Source organism: Arvicanthis niloticus, unplaced genomic scaffold (assembly GCF_011762505.2).
Source record: "Arvicanthis niloticus isolate mArvNil1 unplaced genomic scaffold, mArvNil1.pat.X pat_scaffold_509_arrow_ctg1, whole genome shotgun sequence".
Classification (NCBI taxonomy): Eukaryota; Metazoa; Chordata; class Mammalia; order Rodentia; family Muridae; genus Arvicanthis; species Arvicanthis niloticus.
In genome coordinates, this window is record NW_023046140.1 from 1 (window position 1) to 6257 (window position 6257).

The following is a 6257-nucleotide window of genomic DNA, read 5'->3' on the forward strand; positions in this document are numbered from 1 at the left end:
CATGATCACCTTCCTCAACATGACCCCACTGTAATGGGAGCAGCACATGGAAGCCTTTAAAACTGTGAGCAAAATAAAGCTTAGCTCCTTTTTAACTGTCTCTTGTCAGTTTTTTCATACATAGTGTGTGTGTGTCCAAAATTCAACCAAGAAGCAGCAGAGACTAGAGCTGGACTCCTTACTCGACCCTTTCAAGTGTGGGATTGCACGTGGAGCCAAGCCTTGCATAGCTAGACATGTAGAACTGCTCTGTGGGCATTGCTACCTCATGGTTTTCTGGCTCAGGCCTTTCATCATGTAGAATGATTGTCTACGCCATGTGTTCAGTGCCCCCGAATTACCTCCTAGAGCCCTCACTCTGGACTCCCGGGAGGAACGCTACAGCAACACCTCTAACTCTTTGTGCTGACCGTCCCAAGGTCAAGTGTGGTCATGTGATTTGTATCTGCCAGGTGTGGTTTTTTTTTTTTCCGTGCTTATTTGTTTTTCCTCTGCATAGCCATCAGTTCTCACTTTGTATGTGACTGATATCTTCTGCAGAATCAATCTGATATCTTATCAATCCCTCTTGCTCACCAGACCTCCCCGAGCCATCCCTACCATCCCCTGAAACTTCTTCTACATCAGCTACCAGGGATTGAACTGCTAAATAAGCAATAACTCACTTCCCCCTTTATTTCTTCCTCTGCTGTATTTATCTCATTATGAACTCATGGTATCCTATTTTAATAAAGAGTTAGTGCTCGGTTATGACTTATTTATGTGCATGCACGTATGCTACATGTGTGCGTAAGTGCCTGCAGAGGCTTGAAGAAGGCAATAGATTTCATAAAGCTGTGGTCACAGGCAGTTGTGAACTGCCTATTGTGGGTGCTGGATTTGAACTTGTGTCCTCTGGAAGATCATCAAGTTCTCTTTTACCCCCTGTCTTAGTTAGGGTTTTCTTACTGTGAACAGACACCATGACCAAAGCAACTCTTAGAAAGGACATTTAATTGGGACTGGCTTACAGGTTCAGAGGTTCAATCCATTATCATCAAGGCGGGAGCATGGCAACATCTAGGCAGCCATGACATGGGAGGATCTAAGAGTTCTTGATCTGAATGAAGGCTGCTAGGAGAATTACTGTCTCATGGGCAGCTAGGAGGACGGTCTCCAAGCCCGCCCCCACAGTGACACACTTCCTCCAGCAAGGACACACCTACTCTAACAAGGCTACACTTCCTAATAGTGTCACTCCATGGGCCAAGTATATAGAAACCACCACCCTGACTGAGCCAGCTCTCTAGCACCCCTCCCCATTCTTCTTGTTATTGTTCAACTTATTCTCAATTTGGTCAGGGCCACTCAAATATTCTTCTTCATGGCCCCCTCATTTTTTTTTGTTTTGTTTTGTTTTGTTTTGTAGCACAAGAGACTGTTTCCTGGCCCCTCACCCAAAGGAGAGCAGCGTTCAGAAAACAAGCTGTGGGAAGGGACAAATGATGCTTAATCTTAATTGTCATCTTGATGACATCCAGAGTAACCGTGGAAATAAGCCTCTTAGCATGTCTGTGAGGACTTATCTAGATTAATCAAGGTGGGGAAAGGCAGCCTGCTATGGGCAGCAGCATTCCACGGGCTGGGGCCTGGACATGATTAAAACAAAAGGAGAAAGCCTGCCTTCTCCTGGCCCTGCTTCCCGAGTGTGGGGGCCAATGTGACCAGCTGCCTGAAGCTTCTGCTGCTGTGACTTCCCCACCATGATGCACAGGACCCTCGAACTGTGAGCCCAAACAAACCTTTCCTCGAGTTCCTTTTCTCAGGCGTTTGTTGAAGCAAAGAGACTGAGTTTTTAGCAAAGTCTCAAACGTTCGATTTTGCCAGGTGAAAGCCTGCTAGCTCAGAGAGGCAGAGAAAGCACCCAGCGGACCTTCCTCCTCGGTCTATGTCCCCAAGGAAAAGGTACTTCTCCACACTGTCTCAAAACCCCACTGGAACTAATGTCCCTCTCTCTGCATTTACTCTGAATCTTAAACAGGAAGCCAGGAGGCCACCAAGGAGGTAGCTGAGGCTATAACACAGACTGGATACAGGGGAACCATTCATTTTTTTTTTTTTTAATTAGCATACAAAGTGACTTGCTCCACCCTGGCTCGTTCCCATACACTTTATTTTCCTCCCTACTCTGCAGTCCCTTCTGTCAATCACCCTGCCCCACCTCGTTTGTTCCTGCCCTGATGCCTTTTCCATTTCCTTGTCGCCTGTGTTCCGGCCCTCTCCCACCCCCCCACCGCCTTAAAATCTCTTTCTCCCTCTTTTGCTTCCTCTTCTAGTTTCATGGCCTTGTCCCTGAAACCAAACTCCTCCATAAATACACGTGCGTGACAAGTGTGAAACTAAAGTCTGCCTAGGAGAACAGAAGTGCGGTCTTTAGAGTCTGGGGACTCCTCACTTCGTAATAATTTCTAAGATCCATCCATTTCCCTGCAAAGCCCCACATTTCATTTTCTCTTCTGGCTGACTAAAACTCCAGCGTGTATATGCGCTACCTTTCCAATTCATTAACAAGCCCATTCGTATGTACGTCATTATCAAGTCATCAGGTTATGGACATCTAGGGTGGTTCTATTTCCTTGTTATCATGAATCAAATACCAATAAGCATGAATGTGTAAACCCTCGCACAGTTCATGGAGTCCTTGGGTCTTCTGTTCCGGAGCACTAGAGCTGGGCCATGTGGAAGTTGTTTCATTTTGAGAGGCCTCCATGCTAATTCCTCAGTGGCTGCCACACCAGTTGGTAGTCCCAGCGGCAGAAGAGAGCTGTTGGCTTCCCTCCCTCACCAGCATTTGCTCCTTCTGTATTCTGATGGTGGCCATTCTGAGGGGGCTGAGATTTGAGGCAGTTTTAATTGCATTGTCCTCATTTCCCCGAGTGCTAAGAATATGGAATACTTTAAATATATGTTATTGGAGGGGTTGGCCTGGAACTCACCATGTAGATCAGGCTCTCCTTGAACTCACCGAAATCTTCTAGCTTCTGCCTCCTATTTATAAAAGAAGTTAGGCCTGTCTGATGAATTGTTGCCTTAATTAATGTGTAGGGGCGTATTATCCTTTTAATAGTGGTTTGAGGTCTCTTTGATGAGATAGGAGAGCCACTGCCCCAGCTTGCTGACAGCATCCATTTTCTAGAAAGCTGGTTTCCAACATCCGTTTCTTTGCTCATTATGTGAATGTCTTAGGGATAGCAGAGAGCTATAGATTTTTTATAAACCTGTCAAGCCAATTTGCATCTTCTCGCTGGAGACACGGATCTGCTTGGTGCAAGCCTGTGTTCTCCAGCTTTGCTCACCCCCATGGTTTGCTGGTTGCTCTTGGTTGGGCCACTGGTTGTTTTCCTCACTGTCAGGAGAGGGGCTTTGCTGCTTCCCCATTTTGGACATATTGACTCCTTCCCAGCTCCTCTCTTGTTCTTCTAGTCCTCTCATAAAATGCATTCTTGACTGTTCTCATGGGCTGAGCTGTCTTCCCTTTTCTTTTGTGTATAGTATTCCTCTGAGAATCTTGCCGCACACTGGCTTAGTTTTCATGAGTTGCCTTGAATTGTGCTTGTCTTAAAATGTTTTGTCTCCATCCATTTTGAGAGATACTTTTGCCGAACACAGCAATCCGGGTTGATAGTTATATGCTTTCTTGGCTCCTAGGGTTGTTGGTAAAAGACCTGCTATAATTCTGCTTCTGTCTTGTGGCTGAGTTAGCATTTCCTCTGTCTTAGTGTTCTATTGCTGTCAAGTGACACGGCAACCAAGGCAAACTTATGAAAGCACCGTTTTAACCGGGGGCTTGCTTACAACCTCAGAGGGTTAGTTCATGGTCATTATGGAGGGAAAGCATGACAGCGGGTAGGCAGGCATGGTGCTAGAGCAGAGGTGGAGAGCTTACGTCTTATCCACAGACAGAAGGCAGAGACAGACAGACAGACAGTCAGACAGACAGACACAGAGAGGACACAGAGACACACAGAGTTTGCCTGGCATGGGCTTTGAAACCTCAAAGCCGATGACACACCTCTCCCAACAAGGCCACACTTCCTAATCCTTCCCAAACAGTTCTGCCAACGAGGGACCAACTATCCAAACATATGAGCCTATGGGGCCATTAGCATTCAAACCACCAAATTCTCTCTTACGGTTTTTAGTATATTGTTTTTGTTGTTGTTGTTGTTGTTGTTGTTTTGTATTTAACATCTTGACTAGGTCAAATTTCCCTTGTATTTGTAGATTTGGGAGTTGGTTTCTTTCTCTAGGTTTGGGGAATCATGGTCATACTTTTATTGACCACATTAGCTAAGCCTTTAGACTTTGCCTCAACCCTTCCTGCACCTCATGGATTCTTAGGTTAGCTCTCCCACCTTCTAGAGTTCCTTGGAACCCGGTTCATTGTTATTCATCTTTTTCTTTATGTATATCTATATGTATGCTATCTATCTGCCTGTCATGAAATCCATTCTTCTGCTTGGTTTTATCTGTTGACAGTGGTGCAAAAGTTGGGGGAAGAGAGATTTCACTCTGCTGGATACTCAGGTAGGTGTGCCTAAAGTTGGCACACCTAGGGAAGAGAGTGGAGTCAGCAGACTGCAGACCCAGCAACAGAAAGACGGTTAAAGGGTTTGGGCTGAGAGACCTGCAGTGTCCACCTTCCCCTGTCCCTGCCACTTCCCAGAGAAACAGGCACTGGGACCGTGAGAAGGTCACAGAATGTGAAACCTGCTGTCATGTCCTGATGGCAACTAATGGCCCCAAGTGGTACAGCCTGTGCAGAAAGCAGAGAGCTCTCTTTCTTCCTCAGGAAGTGTTACAGCTCTTGTATGACAGAAGCTCTCAGAGGATCTTTGGTGGAGCAGTTCTCACACCTTATTCCTTCTAGACAGGGTCTTATATATATTTTTAGGGCTGACAGTAGCTTTCTATTGGCTTGGTCTGAGATGTTAGGGATGCCTCATCTGCATGTGGAGGGATTTGGGGTGCTGCCCTGAAGTGACTGAATGGTCATGATCCTCTCTAAGGGGTGCTGTGGTCACGTGACAGGTCCCGAGCAGGTGAAGCACCTACCATCCTCTGGTATAAGGTGCCAGGGCTTCCGAACCCATTCAACCTTACCAAGCTTCTTGGCACAGTCCACAGCCCCCCACATACTCATTCTTAGAAATTTGCTTCAATTGTGTAAACAATTCCACTTGCCATTGTGTGCTGAGAAAGGTATTTAGGTTCCCTGCAAAGGCAATGTAGCTTCATTCATTACAAGGTTTATTATGGAATAATCGTGAAACTAAATTATTTTAAGTAGCTCTTGGCATAAAAGAAGGGTAAAAACGTGTTTCTCACTGATGCCTTTTCCCTGTTTCTGTAAAGAATGAAAGTGTAAATAAGCCAATAAAGAATACTGGCTAAGTTTGATCAGTTTTCAAACTATTAAAACATATCTTCCATCTGAGAGGTCAGAAAGTCTAGCTGTGACCTGGAAGTGAAATCTAGTCCGCTTGTAATCCCAACTGTGTGGCAATATGTCTCCCCAGCCACACCAGCCTCATCCCTTCCAGTAGCTCTCAGCTGAGGCACAGAGTCTGTTCACTGACATGCATTGTCACTGACAAGAGGCAGCGTATCTATCCTGTCAAGTGTTGAGGGAGCAAATGAGAGACTGAACTAGCAATGTGAGAATGTTTCCATGTTGGGCCCCATTTTGGCCCTGATTTGGGCTTTGTGGACAAACCTGAGCCTGGCTCAAGGTTTCTGCTGCTGTGTGGGTAGAGCCTAAGCCTGGCTTGAGTTTTGAGACCTATCTCAGTCACTTCCCTACCGGGGTGGACTCAGCAAGACCTGTTTTGGCCCTGCCTCTGCCCTGCCATTGCTGATGTAGAGCTTTGCCATTGGCCCTGTCAGTCACCCTATACCCTGTTATTCTTCCCTGCCCCCTACATGTCGTCTCACCCCACCAAAACTCCTCCTCCCTATGCTCTGAGTTTATATAAGCAAGAGGCTGAAACATTAAAGTTGAGTTCCTGCTTTGACAAGACTCCTGGCCGGGAGTGTTTCTTTTGGGTCATCGACATTCACCATCCTGCTCAGCCCCAGAGACCTAGTGAGACCAGGATCTCTCTCTTCTCGCCTGGACCTGCCGGCGAGGAGGCGACATTTCTATCCTTGGAAAAAGAGAGTTCTTTCATTAAGTATATCTATCTTTTTGTTTTAAAAAAAATCAGAGTATGCAGGTG